The following is a 24,057-nucleotide window of genomic DNA, read 5'->3' as shown; positions in this document are numbered from 1 at the left end:
AAAGTAGCTTACCCCTGTTTCACAGAAAGGAAGCAACCTTGGCTTACTATTGGATGGGTCTTACATAGTTGTGGCACAACAGCCTTGCAAAACACAAGGAAAGTAGCTCTCAAGGGCTGTGGATAAGATAAAATGCCAAGGTTGTGAAACAGACACATTAACTGATAAGAAGCAGGGGCCAGTGCAGGACTAGTGCCAATGTCTGAGAAAAGCCAAAAGGCAGGGCAGCTGGAAGATAAAGGACAAAAATCAGAGGGAGAAGAGTATCGATGGGACAAAGGCAAGAGGTGTCTTGAAGTGAAAAGAGAATGAGGAAAACAGATGTGTCTCCACAAGGGAGCAGACTGCGAGTCCCCTTCTCTAGCAGGTGAGGAACAGGTGAGGCAGGACCAACATGGGCCCCCCACGCAAGCATAGCCCTGCAGCCTGCAACAAGGCTACACAGCCCCCAGCATCTTAACCCACTCCAGCGTGCCTCCTCTCTGTCTACCCTCCTCCTGACCCATGTGGTGTCTCAGGTCCCAGCGCACTGCGGGGACCGGCTGGCAAAGGGTGCAAATCAGACCAGAAGGGTGCTGCAGGTTCACCCGCTTTTGGACCAAGGCCTGGAGAAAATGCTACCTGGGAGGTTGCTCTTGCACTTGCTGGATGCAACTGCCAGGAGACAACCTGCACAACTTTTAAAGGGGGCATGGTATAACCTATCTCAGAGTACACAGGAGATGAACTCCAGAATGAGAGTGCCAGGCTTTTTCTGCATATTTTCGCATTTGAGAGGCCAGAGGCTTATCTTATATTTGGGACAATACAGTAGTAATACAAGCGAAAGAGGGTCCTTGCTCACTGGGGTTGAACCACAGACTACAAGAGGGTGCATCATTTAGCTACTGAACAGGCTACAAAAATTATTATGAAAGGATTTGATGAGGTGCTTAATGGCCTGGGACATGCCAAGGATATAGCACATCGTAATGATCTAAATCCCAGTTTGCTACAAACAAAAATATATGTAGATGGCATTCAGTCAGCCCTGAGAAATAAATTAGAAGTCAGTTAAACTGGACTAGGTGGTCAGATTAGCAACTGTGAAGAATACACAGACATTGAGTGAGTGGGTTAATCCCCTGATCTCCATAATGAAACCAAATTAGAGAAAGGCAGAACATCAAACAATGTGAATGTGTGAGGCCTGCATGAAATATAGGAAATTATACAAAAGCGGTACCAAAATCTCTTGAGATTCTTGATTCATTTTGATTCAAGATTGGCACAGAACTGATTGCACTCAATAAGAAAAACGCTTAAGTGTGTTGCTAATCCAGTCACTCCTTTTAACAAAGCTTTTACAGAGATAACACATAGTAATAGTGCATAGTACATATAGTAATGCAGTGCCGTAGTACATGCACATGATGTCAAGGCACCGGTGCTCCTGAATCTGCTGACATGTTTACCTGCTTCAGGCTGAAATTGCTTGATTTGTTTCTCTACACAAAATCACAGAATCACAGAATCGTCTAGGTTGGAAAAGACCTTGAAGATCATCCAGTCCAACCATTAACCTAACACTGACAGTTCCCAACTACACCATATCCCTAAGCGTTATGTCAACCCGACTCATAGCCCATTCCAACGCCTAACAACCCATTCTGTAAAGAAATACTTCCTAATATCCAGTCTAAACCTTCCCTGGCGCAACTTGAGGCCATTCCCTCTTGTCCTATCGCTTGACACTTGGTTAAAGAGACTCATCCCCAGCTCTCTGCAACCTCCTTTCACGTAGTTGTAGAGGGCAATGAGGTCTCCCCTCAGCCTCCTCTTCTCCAGACTAAACAACCCCAGTTCCCTCAGCCGCTCCTCGTACGACCTGTGCTCCAGACCCTTCACCAGCTCCGTTGCCCTTCTCTGGACATGCTTGAGTAATTCAATGTCCTTTTTGTAGTGAGGGGCCCAAAACTGAACACAGTCATCGAGGTGTGGCCTCACCAGTGCCGAGTCCAGGGGTAAGATCACTTCCTTGTCCCTGCTGGCCCCACTATTGCTGATACAGGCCAGGATGCCATTGGCCTTCTTGGCCACCTGGGCACACTGCTGGCTCATGTTCAGCCGGCTGTCAATCAACACCCCCAGGTCCCTCTCTGACTGGCAGCTCTCCAGCCACTCCTCCCCAAGCCTGTAGCGCTGCTGGGGGTTGTTGTGGCCCAAGTGCAGCACCCGGCATTTGGCCTTATTGAAACTCCTACAGTTGGCCTTAGCCCATCGCTCCAGCCTGTCCAGGTCTCTCTGCAGAACCTCCCTACCCTCGAGCAGATCAACACTCCCACCCAACTTGGTGTCATCTGCAAACTTACTGAGGGTGCACTTGATCCCCTCGTCTAGATCATCAATAAAGATGTTAAACAGGAGTGGCCCCAAAACCGAGCCCTGGGGGACACCACTCGTGACCGGCCACCAACCGGATTTAACACCTTTCACGTAATATTTTGGTCCTGACAGCCCCACACGGCCTTGCCTGAGAAGTGCACCAGACTGACACAAAACTTCTGAGAGCTACCACCATTGAAGACATACTCTTAAAAAAAAATAAAGCTTGTGGGGATGAAGTGTTCGTCAAACCTCTGGCCCTTTCTTTCTCAGGTGGGTCAGTGGCACTTTCCTTTGGGAAAGGAACTGAAGCATAATGTTCAGGGCAGGCAGGAAAGCAAAGGAAAAGTACTTGTTTAACAATGGCAGGCAGTCAAAGAAACAACAGTGCCATAAATCTATTATTATAAAAGCAGGTTTGCCGTGTCTTTTCTTCTTCTCCATCTTTTCTCAAAGTATGTTTGTTCAGGGATGCTGATTGCCTTGCAGTTTTTTGTTTACCTTTTTTTCCCTACTTAAACCAAAAAACAAACAAAAACCCCACAAAATATGCACCCTAAGGACTTCTGATGAAACAAACCCTTTGGTAACTTTCTTTTCTCCACCTCTCCTGCTTTTCTTATGCTCTCTCTCCTGCCTCCCCAGGTGTATCTGCGCTGTCCCCAGCATGCTGGGGAAGTTCAATCCCAGTTCAGGGGTGGACAGGGAACATTCTGTACTCAGCACGGCAGTCAGGGCAGCTGTAAAACACTATCAACAACAAGATCACAGCAGGAGCAGCAGCAGCAGCAGCAGCCACCACAACTGCAGCAGCAGCAGCCCCAGCAAGGAGACGTTGTCAGTGTTTGAGGGTCCCAAGCACACCCAGTCTGGGGCAGTGGGCACTTGCGCTCCCTTGTCCTGCAGGTAGGCATGGTCTGGCTCTGAAGAGACTTCTCTTTCCCATCTACATGTGAACACTGAGATTTTTTCCCCTCATTTTAAAATAGGTGGGGAAGGTCCTTTCTTTCTCCACTCCAACCCTCACTGAGTTTAATTATAGCAAAAACATTTCCAAGAGAACGATCTGCCCTTCTCACTTCCCCATTCCATCAAATGCGGCTCAACCAGGGAGTGGAGAAAGCATTTTTGCATGTCACCAGCACCCCAGGTCTGAGGCCACAGACTGGGTCTGTCACTTACTCCATCTGACTGGCCTCAGAGGGAAATGACAGAATAAACAGGGAACACCTTCTCCCCCCACAGACCTGCAGGTTTCACTGGAGCCAACCAAGCCCTGCTACATCTTTCATGGGGCAAGGCTCCCTGTGTGTTGTCAGGCTTCCTCCCAGCGATGAAAAGTGTGACCTCCTCATCTCACAACTTGTTACTGTTTAAAAGGATCAATAATAGGAACGTATACGTATCGGGCTGGATTTGCCAAGAGACGGCTGCAATGGGAGTAGTAAAGGAGGGTGTTGATTGAAGGGATGTTTTCAGCTGTGTGTGGATGTCCTCTACTGACCTGTATATGTAAATTATGGTGATTCATTACTTCAGCAGTCACTGTATCTTGTTATGCTTTAAATATGGAAAAGTGAGACTTGTACTATACTCTCATCATATAATCTGACTTTTTTTCCTGTTTCTGAAGAAACACAGAGAACTGCAAAAGCTACAAGCATTCCGCATGTATAAGAGAGCTGAGGCTTATTCTTGCATGATAACCTGTGATGAAATCTGGATATGAAAAAAGCATGAGTTCTTACAAAAAAAAAATAACCCAACACTAACAAACCCCAGCTATACTCTTCTGACAGTCGGTTCCTAATGTAAGAGGATGTCAACAAAATGCAACCAAAGGTCACCAGAAAGAAGGCTGAGAGGGAAGAAAGGCCATGAAGAAGGAATGCTGCTTGCCTTTGATAATGGAGATAATAATTGGAGGCTAAAGGTGCCTGATAGGGGAAGGCAAGCAGAAATTGAGAGTGTGAGCAGAGATGCAGTCCAGGCCACTGTGCCATGGGGAACCCTGTACAGAAGCAGGCTCAAGCAGTGGTATCACACTGTGCTGACACCTCCAGGGCACAGAGACACTTTCCAAGGTGTGTGTTAAAAAGTTTGTGGTACTTACCGTCTTTTCAGTCTTACAGAGCCTGCATGTAAGCAGCTTCCTTATTGGCTAGTAAATGGAGCACATGGCAGACCAAGCTATCTCCAGCTTTACCTTAGACTTACCAGAGTCATTGCTAGGCTTAAAAAAAAGCAAATATTACTCATTCCTAGTATTTCCTTCTCTAACAAAAATACATCTATGGATACATACGAACATATTATTTCTTCATTCCTTTCCTGCAGGACTGAAGTTCTGGCTCATTGGTGCATGAGCCTCAGAAAGGGTGGAGAGAAACTGTGAAATGAATCATGAAATTTACAGCCAAAAGAAAATATACAAAGTCCAACTGCATAGATCAAGCATTGGCTTTCTCACTGAGCGAACAGGCCTTGGCCATTGTTACCATTTTATTGTATGTGTATTACTTTTACATTGTGCTATTTTTATAACTGCAGTTCTGAAATCTGAAAACAACTGGATTCCCACAGAGTCAGATAGGAGATTATAGGGAAACTGAGAGTTTATTATTTTCTACAAAACTGTGCAGAATTTTTGCATAACCTCCAGTACAAGTTCCTTCCATTTTTTTTTGTATGTTTGTTCAGTGTTTAATCTGATACCATTATTTATTTTAAACTGCCACCGTTTTTGCCCCCTCACTGACTGTCATCTGTCTCCACCAATTTCTGCAAACATACAAAAAGACTTTGATCATTTTAAGATGGAAGAATATTCCTCCTCAACTCATCCATGCTTCCCTCCTTAACTGAATGGATTAAAGTCTCTACGCATATTGTCAATGCGTTAGTATCCAGTTTTTCATGATTAATCTCTGGGTATAACTATGTTTTTATTTCAGCTTCGAAGGAATGATTTCACATGGCTTTTTTCTGTGTCTTTTATTTTTCATAGCTAATATGCTGCCCCAATTCTGGGGCAGTGGTGAAATGCAAGGATGGTCTTCAAACCTTTATGTATTGGTAAAAAGAGTGCAGTGAACATGAAAGACAAGCACCTACTCTTAAAATGCTTTGAATTGTTGCTTTCACATCAGATAAATTTAGAGATTGATACTTACCAAACTATAGCAAACCTTCTGTATTATGTATATCAAGTTGTGTGCACACAACACACATGCACACACATGTATTTTCCATGAACCCGCACAGTGGCTAGAATAGCTTTTTCAGTGCTGCAAACAGAAAAGAATTTATAGCCCACAGAAGGTCAACAAGGTCTCTTTATCCACATTAACTTTTCAGCCAGAAATATCACTATTTAAAACTCAAGAGGAAGCGACCTATACCTCTTGGGGAGGATTTTGTGAGTTCTTGTGTTTCATCACTTCCATTTTCTAATTCAGTTTTTTGATTCCATTGGTTCCCCAAACATTTTATATGCTACATACTCTACTGTTGTTTCCTTAAATCCTAATGCTGAGTTTTGATGGTGCAGGCAAAGCTGTTGCATACTTGGCTCTCACCCTGAAATGCAGCTGAAACACTTTGCCAGCCTAGAAATTGCAAGGTGTTAATATATATGTGTAGCTAAACAATGCTATTCTAAAGGGGGGGAGGCAATGACAGCACAGCATAGTAAATGAAAGGGAATGTAAGAGGCTGAATCACAGAGAATGCTGAAAGTGAGCAAGGGTGTTTGAACTTGTTGTGGCTTGAAACAGCAAATTGGTAGAGAAACTCAAGAATGAACTGAATTGTTCTGAAGTATGCTTGCACTATCATGTATTGAATGTACTGGGGCTGGAGATAAAGGGGGAAGAAAGGAGTAAAATGTGGTGGTTGCCCACAAAGCAACATTAGGACTTGTGTCAAAGCATTAGCAATAAAAGCAAATGTTGAAATTGGAGAATGCCCGTTCCTTTCCTCTAAGAGGTGAGGCCAAACATTTCAACTTGACTTTCATCCAGCAAAAGAGAATGGGAAGAATACTTTCTTCTCAAGTATCTTAATTTATGTGTGTCATTTCCAGTCTTCCATCCATAACACTTCCATCCATAACATCCATAAACACTTTGTTTAAACAGTTTATTCTTGAAGAGTTTCCTTTCCTCATAGTGGGATATAATCCTCCATTTTCCCTACGCTCATGACTGAGCTCCCAGACACAAGATCTCTTCTTTTGGCAGTCTGTTACTATAGAGACAAAGTAAAAGAAGTATATACATCTATCATGTCACAGTGCTAGAGAACACCCCCTGGTGCTAACAGCAGAACGAAGGAAAGATAGAGCTGTTGTTATCCCCAGCATACATACAAGTGGTTAGAGCAGGTACTCCAAAACAAGAACATCCTTTGTTGATCTGCATTTTCCAGCAGGACTAGATGCAGTCACAGTGGTGAAGGGGGAGGCTGTACAATGGTACAGCCTTTAAAGATGGAAATCAATCACAATCTGAATAGTGAGGAGGACTGTAGAGATGCACAAGTACTGTCTGGTAGCACAAAAAGTGTGCTGGATTACTCAGCGCTAATAAGGGGGTCAAGTTAGCTTTAAAGTCCCCTTAAAACCATAGCTTGGCTGATTCTTTCTCTCATGACATCCGTGCTGAGCTACAAGGTATTAACAGGCAGTTTGCTGAGATCTTTTAGTGCTCTTTATCAGTAAATCTGCCCTCTCACCCACTATTCAGGTTTTTTCCCTGTTACAAACTAATGGTCTATCAGAACAACTATTTTTTCTTCCTCTGGTTTTCACTCTCTAAGGACATTCTCCTCTTGGAATATGAATGCTGAGGAATAAGTCTTGAGCAATTTCTGTGAGTTATTATGATTATTTTTTTTTTACTTTAATATTCATACTGCAGACAGGAAGCAAATATCTGACAGGCTTCCTGCACTGGGGCAGTAAGCATATCTAAACACTAATCCACTCCAATATTGTCAAGGGCAATGGCTAGTTAGAAGAGTGAGACTACTACCTCTCAGGAAGCCCACAGCTCTTGATGGCACTGAGTGGTAGAGGAGAGTGTGTCTAGGTTTCTCTGAATGATTGATCAGCCCCAAGTGATCCATGTTTTTGTATTAAATCAGAACAGGGATCAAAAGGTCTAAATATGAGACCATGGGGAAATGAGGTGTCCGTCTTAGTGTCAACTCAGATTAAGAGAGAATGATAGACGACAGTTTAGCCACCCACATAAAATTATAGTCACTGCAACTTGTACTTCTTATATCCTAGTAAGAAATAACAAACACCAATTACACCAAAGGAATATAATGTAGAGTACAACGCATGCTCAGAAACACATTTCAGTTTCCCTTCTCCTCTCCGTTTATTTATTTTTGTGGACAGTGAGATACCCTGGCCTAGTAACTACTCTTGCTCAGCAACTGTCTTTATCCTTAAAACCTGTAGAAATTTGTTCAGCCACATGCTAAAAACACTGTAGGAGTTAGCTTTGATTTCTTCTCTTTTGTCTTAGGGAGATTAATTCTTAGCATGTGCCAGACACGGGAATAAAAGTAAGCACATGAATCGTGTCACAGCAGCTATGGACTCCCCTTGCTATTTTGCAATGACTGTGTCAGAAGAGTCTGCACTCAAAGCTTTATAAATGGTGGAGTGTGGCAGCATGCACATAGAATCACAGAACCACAGAATCATCTAGGTTGGAAAAGACCTTGAAGAGCATCCAGTCCAACCATTAACTTAAAACTGACCATTCTCAACTACACCATATCATTCAGTGCTATGTCAACCTGATTCTTAAACACCTCCAGGGATGGGGACGCCACCACCACCCTGGGCAGCCCATTCCAATGCCTAACAACCCGTTCTGTAAAGAAATGGTTCCTAATATCCAGTCTAAACCTTCCCTGGCGCAACTTGAGGCCATTCCCTCTTGTCCTATCGCTTGACACTTGGTTAAAGAGACTCATCCCCAACTCTCTGCAACCTCCTTTCACGTAGTTGTAGAGGGCGATGAGGTCTCCCCTCAGCCTCCTCTTCTCCAGACTAAACAACCCCAGTTCCCTCAGCCGCTCCTCGTACGACCTGTGCTCCAGACCCTTCACCAGCTCCGTTGCCCTTCTCTGGACATGCTTGAGTAATTCAATGTCCTTCTTGTAGTGAGGGGCCCAAAACTGAACACAGTCATCGAGGTGCGGCCTCACCAGTGCTGAGTACAGGGGTAAGATCACTTCCTTGTCCCTGCTGGCCCCACTATTGCTGATACAGGCCAGGATGCCATTGGCCTTCTTGGCCACCTGGGCACACTGCTGGCTCATGTTCAGCCGGCTGTCAATCAACACACCCAGGTCCCTCTCTGACTGGCAGCTCTCCAGCCACTCCTCCCCAAGCCTGTAGCGCTGCTGGGGGTTGTTGTGGCCCAAGTGCAGCACCCGGCATTTGGCCTTATTGAAACTCCTACAGTTGACCTTAGCCCACTGCTCCAGCCTGTCCAGGTCTCTCTGCAGAGCCTCCCTACCCTCGAGCAGATCAACACTCCCACCCAACTTGGTGTCATCTGCAAACTTACTGAGGGTGCACTCGATCCCCTCGTCTAGATCATCAATAAAGATGTTAAACAGGAGTGGCCCCAAAACCAATCCCTGGGGGACACCACTCGTGACTGGCCTTCAACTGGATTTAACTCCATTCACCACAACTCTTTGGGCCTGGCCATCCAGCCAGTTTTTTACCCAGCAAAGCGTGTGCCCATCCAAGCCGCGAGCAGCCAGTTTCGCCAGGAGAATGCTGTGGGAAATGGGTCAAAGGCCTTACTAAAGTTAAGGTAGCAACATCCACAGCCTTTCCCTCATCCAATAAGCAGGTCACCCTGTCATAGAAGGAGATCAGGTTTGTCAAGCAGGACCTGCCTTTCACAAACCCATGCTGACTGGGCCTGATCATCTGGTTGTCCTGCATGTGTTGTGTGATGGTACTCAGGATGAGCTGCTCCATCAGCTTCCTGGGCACCGATGTCAAGCTGACAGGCATGTAATTTCCCAGATCATCCTTCTGACCCTTCTTATATATAGGTGTCACATTGGCCAATTTCCAATCTGTCGGGACCTCCCTGGTCAGCCAGGACTGCTGGTAAATGATGGAAAGCGGCTTGGTGAGCACCCCAGCCAGCTCCTTCAGCACCCTCGGGTGTATCCCATCCGGTCCCATAGACTTGTGTGTGTCTATGTGATGCAGTAGGTCACTGACTGTCTCCTCCTGGATTACAGGGGGGTCGTTCTCCCAGTCTCTGTCTTCTGGTTGAGGAGGCTGGATTCCCTCAATACAACTAGTACATGTACACAACATGTACACACATGTATGCTTGATGACCATTAATGGTCAGTGTTAGGTTAATGGTTGGACTAAGTGATCTTCAAGGTCTTTTCCAACCTAGATGATTCTGTGATTCTGTGCTTCTGTGTGTGTCTATGTGCATGTGCAGAAATATGATATGCAGGTCAGAACTATTAAGCTGGTTTTAACCCTCCTGTTAGCACCATCTAGTCACATAGAGTCCCAACCATACAAATGCATTGCATTTCCACTTCCTCACATTTTCTGATACAGACTGGGGCTATGTCTGCCCCAGGAGAAAGAAAATGGCAATTACCAGTCTTCTTCCTGTATGTTATAGAGCACACAGAGAAATATTATGTATGCTTTTTAAAAATTTTTCTTTTTTGGTAGGTATTGTGAAGAGAGTCATCTGGAATATTCACACAAATGAAATTCCTTTTGTAGTTTTCATACAAGTCCAATTGTTTGAGATTTTTCTAACTAGCTGGATAGCATAACCCTGCAATATTTCCTAGCCATCAAGTCAAAAAGTTTTTCCTCAATAAGATGACATAGATGCCTCAGGCATATGGACATAAATTAGATACAAGTTCAAAATCCATGGGCATTAAGATTACTAAATGAATAAGATATTCTGGTCATATAAAAGAAAAAAAAAATCATTTAGTTGAGAAGTGAAATATAGTTATTTGAATATAGGAGACAGCTCTAAATATTTTGATGAGACACACTATATTCAGTCTGTTTGGGCAGCTAGGAAGCTTATCAGCTACTGCCTGCAGATACCCAGGCTGTTATCAATAAAACTTCAGTGGGTCTGTTTGGGAGATGGTAGTGGGAAGAATACCTTGTAATTAAGGGCTTTTTTTTCTTTTCAGTTTCTGCAACCTATATGCCAAACACAGCACTTCTTGCACAACAGAAAGCAAAACGGGTTGAGTATATGAGATTTTTACTCTCTGTTACATATTAAAATCAAACTCTACAAGCATACAGTTATGTGAAAAGTTTATATTTTACAAACATAGTAACCATTCTCAAATAGCCAAAATGTTTGGTGGCTTAGGTCTCAGGTCACAACCACTTTATCTCACTTATTTATAATATAATCAAGCCTGTTGTTTATCATTTCCAGCCCTGTTGAGTAAGCAGTAACAGAGAACAGGGTCTCTGTTCATCAGACAACATCCACACATAAAGTGTGGATGAAACAAAGATGAAGTACTAATTAGTTTTTGATCTTTTTCAAATATAAATCCTTTGCTAGAGAAGAGAAACACTTTTAAACAGATGTAACACTTATTTGTTTGACAGTAACAAATGGCAGTTTATAGTCATAGCTGTCTGCACAAAGCTTCATGCATATCAAACACCCCAGTCTTCTCCAGCAGTAATGAAGATTCATTGTTGTTGGTACTGGTTTCACAGTCTGATCAAGAGCTTCATTATTAGGCTGCTGGCTTAAAAATGAGTGGTAGAATGAAGCAGGATGGATGTACAAACACCAGGCTGTAAGAGTGGAAAATATGGGGGAAAGCATTGGAAAGTTGTGAGTTAAAAAGTAGCTCTCTCCCCTACCAAAGGCAGCCCAGCAGTGCTACAGAACTGGCCCTATGTGCACATCAGAAAAGAGAAGTGTTAAAACAATTTGAACATTAAAAACACATACATGTGTTTAATAAAAAGCATTGTCTAGCAATATCTGTTTGACTAGATCTTACCAGCTAAGTCATGATGGGTCTCACCAATAGTTGGATATTCCAGAGAATAAGGAGACACTTTAGAAAAATAACTTAAATAATTCAAAAGGTAGCATTGTTCCACATTGATCAGAATGAAACCAACAGGAATTAGAAATTACAGTGTTAGGAAATGCTGCTTAGCTGGTCATTGAAGAGAAACTCATGTCTGTATGAGGTAGCTAAAACGTTGCCATTGTACTTTTCAGAAAGAAAAATTGGAAGTTGAAATCTCCTGTTCAAATTCCAACATAAATAATTACACTCTGGATATATTTCTGCAGCTGGATAAAAAGCATTCCTCAGTTCTTGCCCTACATTTTTGTGCTGTTTGAGAATTGGCTTTTCTTCATTCCTGTGAGGAATTAGTTCCCTTCAGCAAAGGATGAAATGATGATTCCCATGCCTTGTTCTTCAAATATTTGGAGATTCCTCAGGAGGGCACAATACAGAATGAATATCACGATCATATGCTAACTCTCTTGGCAGTCCAAGATGTAGTTACACAGTCTTAAGTATCTATTTACCTGGGTTGCCTCTCAGAGACCCAGGGGATGCTGGACTGTAAGAATCTTTATTTTCCAAATGCAAATTGAAAATAGCTTTGGGTTAGGGATACAACACATACTGCAGGATTTTTTGGCACCATCTGTATAAAATAAGTTGGCAGTGCATACTCAAGCCCTGTTAGCCACTAGGGAGATTCCTCCTGCTTTCTCATAGTTCTTTACTGCATTTTGTTAGAAAATAAAAATGTCTCCTTGAAACAGCAGAAGACTGACTCTCTTAGTAATTCCATAAATTATCCACATACCAGGAACAATACCGTGGACACAACGGCGTTCATCAGAAGGGATACTTCACTTTCAAAGAGAACCGCCAGAGCACCAGAAAGAGGTAACCCATTAGAAACTGAAGAAGTTCACTGTCTGCTAACACTCTGAGATACTGTACCTTTACAAAAAGAAAAAAAAAAAAAGGAGAACTGACACTAAATTGCTGTATTAGTTTTTAAGGTTCCATTAATTGCTTATTTTGATAGGCCAGTTAGCATCAGTCACTGAAACAAAATGTTGTTTCAAAAATACATTTATTTATGGTCATAAAGTACCTATCCAACCTCTTTCAAAAAGTGTAAGTCTTCATCTTTCTTATTGATTACAATCAGAATGCTCTAGTGACTAACTGAATACCTCAAGGGATTAATTTGGAGAAGCAGACCCTGGTTTACATTTGTCCTAGGAGATTTTTTCACTATGTACTGTTTGTGAAAATCAACAACAACAACAAACGCAGGAGTGATGTTTTATTGTTTGTATCACCTGAAAATAAATTGTATTGCATGTTTGTTGTGCAATACTGAAAAGAGGCTAATAACATGAGATACTCAGCATGTTAAGTCTAATTATTGTACTGTGTTTTTACAAAGCTACAAATCATTCTGGACATCAGTGAAAACACCAGCCACACACAGAACTCAAGGACAAAAAACTCAAATTCATGGAAAGATATCAAGTGATCAGCAGGCATCGTGACTACAGAAAAGCTGCTCAGGGATGTATATGCCAGCTTTTAAGAGAATTCTTGAGTAAGCTGTTCCCAAAGTGGGTACATTAACCACTGCTTGGAGGCTGTGCATTCCTGCATGCTGAAAGAAGCTGGAGGGCACTGAATTTAGATCTCTAATACCATAATCCAGATAAGGCAGGTAGTGTTTGCAATTGTTCTGGTATTCACCACTCATGCGAAGAGGAATATGGGCTTGAACTGGTATGATACTTTATCAGAGTGTTTCCACACCTTTTACATTCTTGGAGGACAGATTACTCCCCGGTGAAATAATATTAGTTATCAAACATGTCAATCACTTTGAAACTATCTGACTGAGAACAAAGGTTACAATGATAATTAAGAGGGTTTTTTTAAAAATCGTCTTTACAAGAAAGTGGACTGCAATCCTGAAAAGCCCAAGGTTTGTAACTCAACAGAGTAAGTACTACAAAGTTAAGATACTACACAATCCTCTATGCTACTATACACAGACTACTCAATGGCAACTCTGTGCGCTCTCAGGATCTCTAGCAACTGGTGAAGATCAAATGCAATTTGCATCTGTTGGAAAGAATGAATTTTTTCTGTATTCACTCTGATCTCAATACCTATTCCATAAAGTGCATTTATTGTATAAGCTAAGAGGGGAAGAAGATAATTAGGGAAATTCCAACTAGCACCTTCAGCAACCTGAGAAGGAGATAAAATTGGCTCTCAGATCGTGTCCTTATTGGCACCTGCTGAGCATTATTGTTCTCTGTGGACCTTCTCTGGTACAGCAGATTGAAAGTCAGCAAATGCATACATGTAAAAAAGGAAGAAAAGTCTTTGTGTTGGTCTTTTTTACAAGTAGAGTAAAAAAAGATGCGAATTATGAGTACTTTCTCACTTTTTTTTCCACTTCAGAAATAGTGGCTGTAGTAGAACAACGTAGGCAGGGAAATCAACAGTTGTTATTCTTAACATGCACAGAGAGTAGGCTTCTCAAAGTTGTATGTATACGTAAATCTACTTAAATGCACATTTAATTATTTTTCCTGCCTTTCATAGTCGGGTGACTCCTGGGAGGAAAAATCAAGATGTATTCATTTCTGTAGAAATACCAAAACTTGTTTTGTTATCATGTAATGTCCAATGCTACTCTAGGAGAAGTACAGTAGTAAATATTTACTTGCTTGATGAAATGAATGCTGAAATTCTCAAAACAGCTGCTGGTGTAAACATCAACAGGTAAATTGAATTTCCGTTCACAGTCTCACACAAAATATGGCATGATGGATATTAAGAGGAACAGCATAGTCATTTAATGATGTTTCCATCAGTAAATGTTTACTGAAGTTGACCTTTATTATTTGATCTTATATTGAATACTAAGCAGGACAAGTTGTGGATCTGAACAAAGCTCTTGGCAGATTCAGTATCGTGGGCAGTAAGCTCCTTGTATGTGTAACTGCTCGGTGGAGCTAAACAACCATTGCATACCATAAAGTACCACTTGCTGCATGCAGGTGACTACTTAATTATCAAGCTAAGTCATTTAGATTTGTATTTATAAAGAACTTCATCTGCAATGCTGGCAGCAGCCAAGTGCTAATTTTATTATAATTGTTCTTGCAAACAGTGGAGGCATACTTAAACGTCTTTAGGATTTAGGATACTGGAATCCAAACTAGACAGGCAAAATGTATGTTTGCATTGCAGGTCATTAGAAAACTTGGTATTTTCATTTTGTGTTACCACTTCTGGCTGGTGTGACTTGTCCAGGAACATGCTAAATATAACTGGACTTCTGATTCACATACATTTGTGAGGGGAAGTTCTCAGACAGAGTAAAGATGGAACATAAAAAGGAGAGTTTGCCAGGTTCTGCCAAGTCAGGTGAAGGGAGCTTCATGGCAGTAGACAAAATTAAGAAAGCCTAAATAACAGACTCGTTCTGTCTCTCTAGCCAACTGCTTCAAAGAATAAGAAAGAATATTTCATGCTAGTTTTGTATTTGCATCAGCAATAGTTGCTCCTTGAACAGTATTAGTGAGACAGTAAGTTTTTCACAGAGAAAGCTGGTTTAGAAGACAAAGTTAGCCATGGTGCCAGAAGTACTGTTTGATCCATCCTCCAAAGTTCCCTTGCAGCTGTCTTGTTAAGTTGCTTCACTCGAAAACTAAACATCTGCAGCTGTTACACAAAGTTAAACTATTTGGTTTTGAGTGTCAGCACCACTATTCGTACAGTCTAAGGCCACCAGGAAATAGGTGTTGTCATTAATACAGTCCTTCTAAGATTTGTTCTCTGTGTATCTTGAAGGCGAAATAGATAAATTGGTTTAAAGTCAGCTAGACCTACCCAACCTGGGCCTGGCTACTCAACTGACCGACAAAATTTACCTGAAATGCTGAACAGCACGTTGCTAATCTTGAAGCCAGACACTCTGACTTTCTCACTGAGCTCTGAACCCAAGTACGAAGATGTGTTACTTGTCTGATTCAGTGTCAATATTTGTAACACACACAAAAAAGTAGCACTCACCTTAATGCTGAGTACTAATTACTGTTGCTACTAGGTTTCAAAAAAGTGAAATACATATAAATAGCTGCACAGATATATAAATAGCTGCATTAAAAAGAAGGAACATTCATTCATAAAAGAAGCACATCCTTTCCCAGTTTCTCACCTCAGAAATCAGGCATCTTTTAGATCATCTGGTTGTCTTAAGTCCTTGGACATCTAATTAAATTCAGCTAACTGAAAATCTTGGTTAATCTCTTTTCCATTCTCTTTGCAGTTTTTTCCCTACATACTGAACTACACAAGTCTGCAGTGCCAACAGGCATGACAATCCACCATAGTAAAGTCACACACACACAAAATACATATTTGAACATGGAGCCTGCATTACATTCGTTATGGCAGAGATCCTCCACTGTCACAGGCACTAGTATGTGGGAAGATTAGGTGGAAATTATTTGACAGCTCTAAGGGGCGGGGGGGAAGAGATCTCTGGTGCAGACAGCAATGTAACTGCACTGACAACTTTCTCACTCCTGAACCTTTGCACTGACAGGAATCTGTTTTGCCAATTACTGAGGCAATGGTGAGGCATCTGGTGCCATGTATGCAGCAGCATCTATGTGCTTATCATGGATGTGTGGGGGGCAGAGCTCTGAGGTGGGCACTTGAGGTTCCATACTCAGGGGGGGGGAAAAGCTAGATAATTCAGGCTATGCTATGCAACCTTTCTCCAGCACTGCCCGTGCTCCAAACTAGAAGTTACACAGCCAAGTCAGCACAGTGAGCACAACCTAATAATCTCTTTACCCCAGCAGGACTGATCTGCTTTAATTTAGCACTGCATTAACTGCCCACACTGGAGCTGACTTGCAATCAGCTATCTCAGAAGCAAGGGCAGAGTGTGCTTTTGTCTGCCCTACAACGGCAGCCTTGGAAAGGTTTTCAGAATGAGTGCACTGAGTAGCAGGACATTTTGAGCAGCCAAGACAAAAATTCTAAGTATGAACTATTACCTTTAGCCATACTCTTCTCTGGAAATTTGGAGTCTTACTCAGTCAAGCCAGAGAAAGGCTTCCCCCAGCTCGCAGTCTCCAGCCTGGACTCCAGCCTGGACCCCAGCCCTGGTGTGCTCTGAGGCTGCAGCTGTCCCCAGGAGATCAGTCCTTAGAAAGAACTGGAGTTTCCTATTTCCTGAAGGGATTCAGACCCACAGCTCTCACCTTGAAACCAAGCACTCGGGCTGTTGGACTGTTCTGGAGGAGATGGTGTCCACCCTTCTTTTTAAAACCATTTGACTCTGAATGAAAGAATGAACCTCTTCCTTAGGATACTTGGGTGGAACAGGGTCAGATCTGAATCCCAGCTCTGTTCTAAGGGCTCCTGAGCATTTTGCAATCAAACATAAAGACATTACAAAGACTCTGAGATGCTTTGAAGCTTGTTTGAAGCAGTTTCTTAAACTCTTCCCTAAGCCACTGCTACAGACAGCACGATGGGCCCGACAGGCTTCCTATGGCTGCCTTGATGTTCTTAGCAGGGACTGAATTCTGGGCAAATTTACAAACCAAATGCTTATTTATATGAAGACCTAATTGTCTGAGGGCATGCCCAGGAGCTGAATATCAGGGAAATTTAAGAGCAGTTAGGAGTTTAAACTCTTTTAGCATTAAGAGTCAGCTACAGAGCAGGTCTTTGCCATTTTGAGTTTGTGTAGAGTGTGTGTGCCCATATGCTGCTCTAGGTAGCTAAACTTCCTCTGACTCTTCCACAAAACAAACAAAATCAAGTTAGCTAAAGCTGATTTGCCACAGACTTTAGCGTAAGCTGATTTCAATGCAAGACTGACTAGAAGAGATTTTACCTAAATTCAGTACAGGCTAACGTTAAAAAAGGAGCATAGAAAAGGAGTGACAGTGAAAGTCAGTGGTTGATTGTTATACAGAAAAGCAGTATTATATTCTGTTTAGAGTTATAATATCATTCTTTTCACATTCTGGGGTAAATGTGACGGTTAAGATAACCTTAATGAGTAAGACAATGTTCTGAAGTGATTATTACTAGACAAAGCTTGTGCTGGTACAATCAGACTGAAAAACAGGAGATACTATCATATTGTTTAGGTACATCTTTCTGACACAAAACTTTCTTTTAGAAAAATAAAGGTACTAAAAGAATGTGTTTAAGGCCAGAGAAGCCTTTCCAGTCTCTCTTTTGTCCTCAGAGAAGATTTACGATAATGTGGCACACATATGCAAGCATAGGCACATTCAAGCACAGTACCATTTGTATTGTGCTACACATACAAAGGCTGTGTAGTAAGTAAATCGAAAAACTGAAAAAGCATTAGAGGTATGAGCTGTAGAACCCACAAGACCCCTTCACTGGTACCAGTAAACACAGGAGAATCAATATGAGGTTATTACTCAGCAGTACTCAGATTATGAAAGGAAGTTAGTATGTTTAAAACCTTTGCTTTCTCTGTCACATATTCCCAAACATTGACTCTGAACCTGCACTGACTGACCCATCCAGCTATCAGATCACAGACCCACAGACTGGTTGAGGTTGGAAGGAACCTCAGGAGGTTATCTGGTCCAACCCCCCTGCTCAAGATCCAGTTGCCCAGGACTACATTCAGGCGGCTTTTGTATGGATGGAGACTCCACAACTTCCCTGGGCAACCTGTGCCAGTGCTTAGCCACCATCACAGTGAAAAGTGTTTCCTGATGTTCAGGAGGAACATCCTGTGTTTCAGTTTGTGCCCACTGCCTTTGCCCATTTCCTGTCACTGGACACCACTGGAAAGAGCCTGGCCCCATCCTCTTTGCACTCTCCCTTTGGGTATTTGTACACATTGATAAGGTTCCCCTGAGCCTTCTCTGCTCCAGGCTGAACAGTCCCAGCTCTCTCAGCCTTTCCTCATAGGAGAGATGCTGCAGTCCTTTCATCATCTTAGTAGCCCTTTGTTGGACTCTCTCCAGTATGCTCATGTCTCTCCTGTACTGGGGAGCCCAGAATTGGACACAGTACACCAGGTGTGGCCTAACCAGTGCTGAGGGGAGGGGAAGGATCACCTGACTCCACCTGCTAATAACATTGCTTGTAATGCAGCCCAGGATGCCGTTCACCTTTTTTGCTGCAAGAGCACACTGCTGGCTTGTGTTTGATTTTGTATTCACCAGGATCCCCAGCCTTTTACTGCAAAGCTGCTTTCCAGATATTTATTTTGTCCTAAGGAAAACTCTAACAACTGAACTGCGTAATGCCACGAGCAATGGCAATTACAACATTACCGTAAATTTAGTAACCAGTACTCTTACAGTTACAGCATCCAGCATGGCTTCCCAGTACTCTAGTCAAGAAAGCTTCAAAGCCAGCCTATGCTAATGCTTCAGGACTCCCACTGCTGAAAGATTTGCAGTAGTAGCAATGCAACGGTGGGAGATTGCAAAAAATCCTTGCTTCCTGAGGAGAATAGTCCAGGGAGAAAAATAGACATCTTCAATTTCTTCTAGAACGCTAAGAAAGCCTAATGTGAAGTCAGACAACACCCACCCTCTCCCCTCCCCTCCCCCCCCCCCCCCCCCCCCCCTTTGTTGCTGATGAAAAACAGCAGTAAAGTGGAGGGAAAGGACCTAAGTCTCTGCACGTAACTGGAAGCCAAATACTGTATTGGAAAACAGTTAAAAAATAACTTTGATCTTCAAGATAAACAACACAAACACTCCCCAAGTTGTTTCCCCGCCTCTCACCCTCCCTAAAACTTTCTTGTCAAGAACTGTTGTCATGCAGAAAATCTTGAACGATTAAGTTAAAGGAGAATAAACTGCTATATTCGCTTTGCAGTCTTTGCAGAAAATTTAACACTTTCAGGAACTATCCATACACTGAGGCCAGGAGCCATGGTCTTGGCACTGTGGTAAAGGACTGTTGTTGCGTTACTGCAGCAGCAAGGTGACTCCGGGTATCATGTTTTGGTGATGGGTTAATGTAGTATGGTCTCAATTTTTATGATGCGTTAATGTGACATCTCGGTTTTGGGTTTTGGCGATGGGTTAACACGGCATCGACTCAGTTTTGGTGATGGGCTAAGGTGACGTGGTCTCAGTTCTGCTGATGAGTTAATGTGGCATCGACTCAGGTTTGGTGAGGAGTTAATGTCACACCATCTCGGCCTGAAGTCCCTTCAGTGATGGGTTAACCCGGCCTGAGCAGTGAAAACTTCAAGCCCATTCGGGTGCCTCTGCAGTGAAATGCTGCCTCTTCCCGAAATAAATCCACTGCACCCAGCCGAGGAAGCCAGTCACAAACCCGTAGAGGTCCGGGGGCCGGCAGCTTTCCGGTTTTAGGAAGCGGGGAAAAGGGGGATGCTGAGGGCTGGGCAGGGGGGGCGACAGGGCAGCGCCGCCCCGCCCGCCGTCCCCGGGCCGCCCGGCTTTCCGCGGGTCCCCCGCGGAAAGCCGGGCGGCCCGGGGACGGCGGGCGGGCAGGGCGAAGAGAGGCGGACATGTTAGCGGAGGGGGCGCGGCCGCCCGGGTGCGCCTCCACGGGGGCGGGAGGGCGTAAAATGGAGGCGGCGGGCGAGCGCGCGCGGCGGCGGAGGGCATCCGAGGTGAGGGGAGGCGGGGCCAGCGGCGGGGCCGCCCGTCCCCTTCCCCGGAGGAGGAAGAGGTGGAGGATGGGCTGTGGCTGGAGGGGCGGGGGTGTGCTGGACCGGGGCATCTCCGCCGCAGACGCAGAGGCACGGCCGCGGCGCTATTAATAACGTAACCCGCAGCAGCCCGGCGCGGTGCTTGTGATACTCGCCCGCCGCCTCTCCCCCCGCCAAAACTTCACACCCCCTCCCCGCAGAGGTGTGCTCCTGCGCGCTGCCAACCTGACAGCTCCCCGACAGCGCGCCCCGCCTGCGGTCCGATGCTACGCTCTGCCACCCCCGCAAAACAAAACCAAAAATCCACCAAATATTAAATTAGACATATCTTTTATATATTTATTATTTAAATATGTCGATACTGTATTTATTATATACGTAGGCAATATACATGTACAACAGGTATATGTTACATACAATATATAAAATAAAGATGTGTGCATATACTATATTTATATTTTTAATTAAATATATATTATATATTATACATTACACATTTTTTAAATTTTATCTATATATACAGCTAAATTATATCCATGTATAAATTTTTTTTTTTTTTTGGTGGCAGTGGCCATGGCGAGGGTTGAGAAAGATGACGCCGCGGGCTTTCAGGGGCCTCCCCACGGTGAAAAAAAAAAAAAATCTCAAAACAAGAATACTGATAACTTAAAAAAAAAACCAACACAAAACAAAAACAGTAAAATAAAATAGCTGTGACACAGCACGGAGAGGAAAACAGCCGCAAAGCCCCGGGCGTGCGGTGTCAGTGGCAGCGGGTGCGGGGGCCGTGGGTGGGTGTTGAGGGGGGGGCTGTTTCCACGCGGCTCACGTGGGCCGGTTTCGCGAGGGGGGGGCGGGCCCGGCACCCCCGATCTAGGGCAGTTTGTTCAACTGCGGTAACGGGAGCTCGATGTTCCCGCAGCGCGGGGATTTCTGAGAACTGGGGCTGTGTCCTCAGATGAACCCGGCTGCCTGCTTCCCTCTGCCTGCTCCGGCGTCTTAAAGCGGCGACGCAGACGACACTGTGGGGCCCACCCCTGCCGGCGCCGCACGTACGCTTGCAGCCCGCAGTGCGGAGCGGGCTGCGGGCAGCTCGGGAGGGGCGGGCAGCGCTCCCCGGCGGCCCCTCCATCCGGAGCCCACGGCCAGGCCCAGGGTCTCTGGCTCCGGGCGGAGGGGCAGTGCTGGCCTCTGTGACCGACCCCCTGACGCGGGAAGATCCATCTGCACCCCCGAAGACCTCACACCTTCCTTGAAGCACATGTACTGCACTTCAGCTCGTTGCACTTCCAACCCTCTCCTTGTCTTTTTTTTTTTTTTTTTCCTTTTTTAATGAAACATTGCAACTACTCGTCCAGAGGGTGAGCTGCCCAAGGTTGCTGACTTACCTCCTGTGTCACAGCACCCCTTCCCTGTGACAGCCTTCCATGGTGAAACAGCAGAGCTGCCAAGAGCTCTTGCCATCGTGTCCATGTTAATTAGGAAGTTCTGAAGGCCTTGCATACAAACGCACTCAACAAACTTACCTCTTGAGCTCTGACCCAGTGTTCCCTGATGGAAACGGCAAAGTGCTATCTTTACCTGGTGTAGTGGTACAAATCCTGACAAAGCAAGGGCTGGAATGTCTTTTTTGGATCAGTTTATGAAAATAGAGTGAACCATTCAATCAAGTGGAATCACATCCTTTAAAATTAGCTGTAAACTGAAGCCGACCCCCAGTCCACATTCCCCATATATGTTGTGTGCTGGCTCTGCCACCAGTTAATTTTTCATTGGATGTCTTCGCTGCAGTCAAAGGTAGACATTCCCAAATTAATGTTAGTCTAGCTTTCCACTTTTGAATTTGAGACTCAACACCCATACGCGCACTGAAGGATGGTGTCTGATGCAGGCTGTAAAATCCATCTGGGATCCTGGGTGCATACTCAAGCAGCTAGCCTACGCTGAGTTCAATGCTGCCATGACTACATTGCTACCAGTACCCAAACCAAGTTCAAAACCAGATCCCTGGTGCCCACGTGGGCTGTAATTTCATTGAGGCATACACATCCCCTGGGTACTTACCACCTGCAGAGGTAAACCCCAGGAGGGAGAAATCGTCCTTCTTTCTGAGGTTCAGGATCAGCAGAATTGGTCACAGTTAAGGACATCAGCGGCGATTAAGGAGGTACGAGAAAGAGGTCAAGACTGAGACCTGGGATCAATTGTGCCACGCAGAATATGGACAGAATTGGACCAGAAGAAGTTAAAGACAAGAATAGAGAAACACTAATTCTCCAAGTATCAAATGGTTTGCCACACTGAGTAGTAAACAGGAAAGGAATGCACTCTCTGATACGGCTTTGTATCCACAACGCTTGTTCTTAAAGTTGAATTTGAGGCCGCTAATCCTCATACTCCTGGATTTTGAAGCTAGAAGTGTCTTCTGTCAGTAGCCTTCTACTGTGTAGCTGCTTTTAAAATGGAAGGCCAATTTGCTAGTGTAAAAACTAGTTTCAGCGTACTTACTCTGTCTTGCAGGCCTCTATATGGCAATCAGCTGTGCTGACTCTCATTTTTCCTTTCTGATGTATAAAAGTTGAATTTGAAGGCTTCTGTTACTTCAGATGGCTTTATAAAGCAACTTTTTGTCTTCTCTGTGTGTTCAGTGACTGAGACACATTTCTTCAAAAGGTTAAAGCACTTCCTTCCTGCCATATCAGGCTTCGCAACGGGCAGTTGCTGTTGTCTGATGGAAGAGGTTGCTGTATTTCCTTGATAATATATGCAGACAATCTGGGCAACACATTGGTATGAAAGATATCACGTACGTGTAAAATACTTTACAACGTGTTCATATTTATATGACCGCTGAATTACCATTCTGTAATACTGCCAGAATATCAATCACGTAACAAATGCTCAGCGTGGTCACGGGCTTTAAGAACACAGGTCAGCAAACAGGCCATTTATCTTGGCATATAATTTCAGCCATTTCTAACCATCAATCAGTCCTCAGCATCTTGTCAGATTGTATGGAGCTTATACCACACGTAGTTTGAAGGGCCCTGAAGAATGAAAAAAGTCAAAGCAGAAACTTCAATGACTCTTGGAGCCTCTGGCCTTCAAAATATTAGCATATATTAATACAGAAGCAGGATGGATTTATTTATTTTGTCTTGGCAGGAAGACACCGTCAGAGAAGAAACTCCTGCGCTCTTGTAGAAGAGCCCACAGAAAGCAACTGAACAGGGTCTGAAGCAGAATGACTGACTCACTTAGTCCTCAAAAGAAAGTCTTCTTGATCACAGTGGCATCAAAGGTCACTTACCCGAAGAGGCCTTTGGAGCATAAAAGCTTGAGGGCTCCTGCAAGACTGCCAGTCTCTCCAAGCATGTCTGGCAGGTGCTTGCATGTCATCTTCATACTCCAAAAAAAAGGGTGCAGTGTTTTAGGCACAGGGTCAGGGTGCAGGAGATTTGGGGGGACATGGAGGAAATGAGAGCTGGCATGGTTTTCACTCTGAAAATTTCTGCCTTTGGAAACAGAAGACATTTTTTAAATCCTCAAAGATAATAAATAGTTCCTCCTCCACAGCCTCCCCTCTCTCACAGAACCTGTGCACATCTCTCTGGTAAGGAAAGTGTAAGCGCCAGGGGAAGAATGGCCTTCTCCTTCACATAGACAAACACACAGACTTGTTCTCCTTCCTTGTAGTCGCTTGAATCTCACTTTTCATTTCCCTCTTGGCTACTTCCCCTGCAATACCTCCCTGCCCTACCCCTCAAGCGTAAGCCCCTGGCTGTGAGCTGAGCCCCCATCAGTGCCTTCCTCCCTCGCCTGGGGGTCACTGTCTTCCTCGCTTACACACCCTGCAATACCTCCTGCTTGTGCACCTTTCCTCT

Source organism: Strix aluco, chromosome Z (assembly GCF_031877795.1).
Source record: "Strix aluco isolate bStrAlu1 chromosome Z, bStrAlu1.hap1, whole genome shotgun sequence".
NCBI classification, from domain to species: Eukaryota; Metazoa; Chordata; class Aves; order Strigiformes; family Strigidae; genus Strix; species Strix aluco.
Note: the sequence above shows the minus strand (reverse complement) of the source record.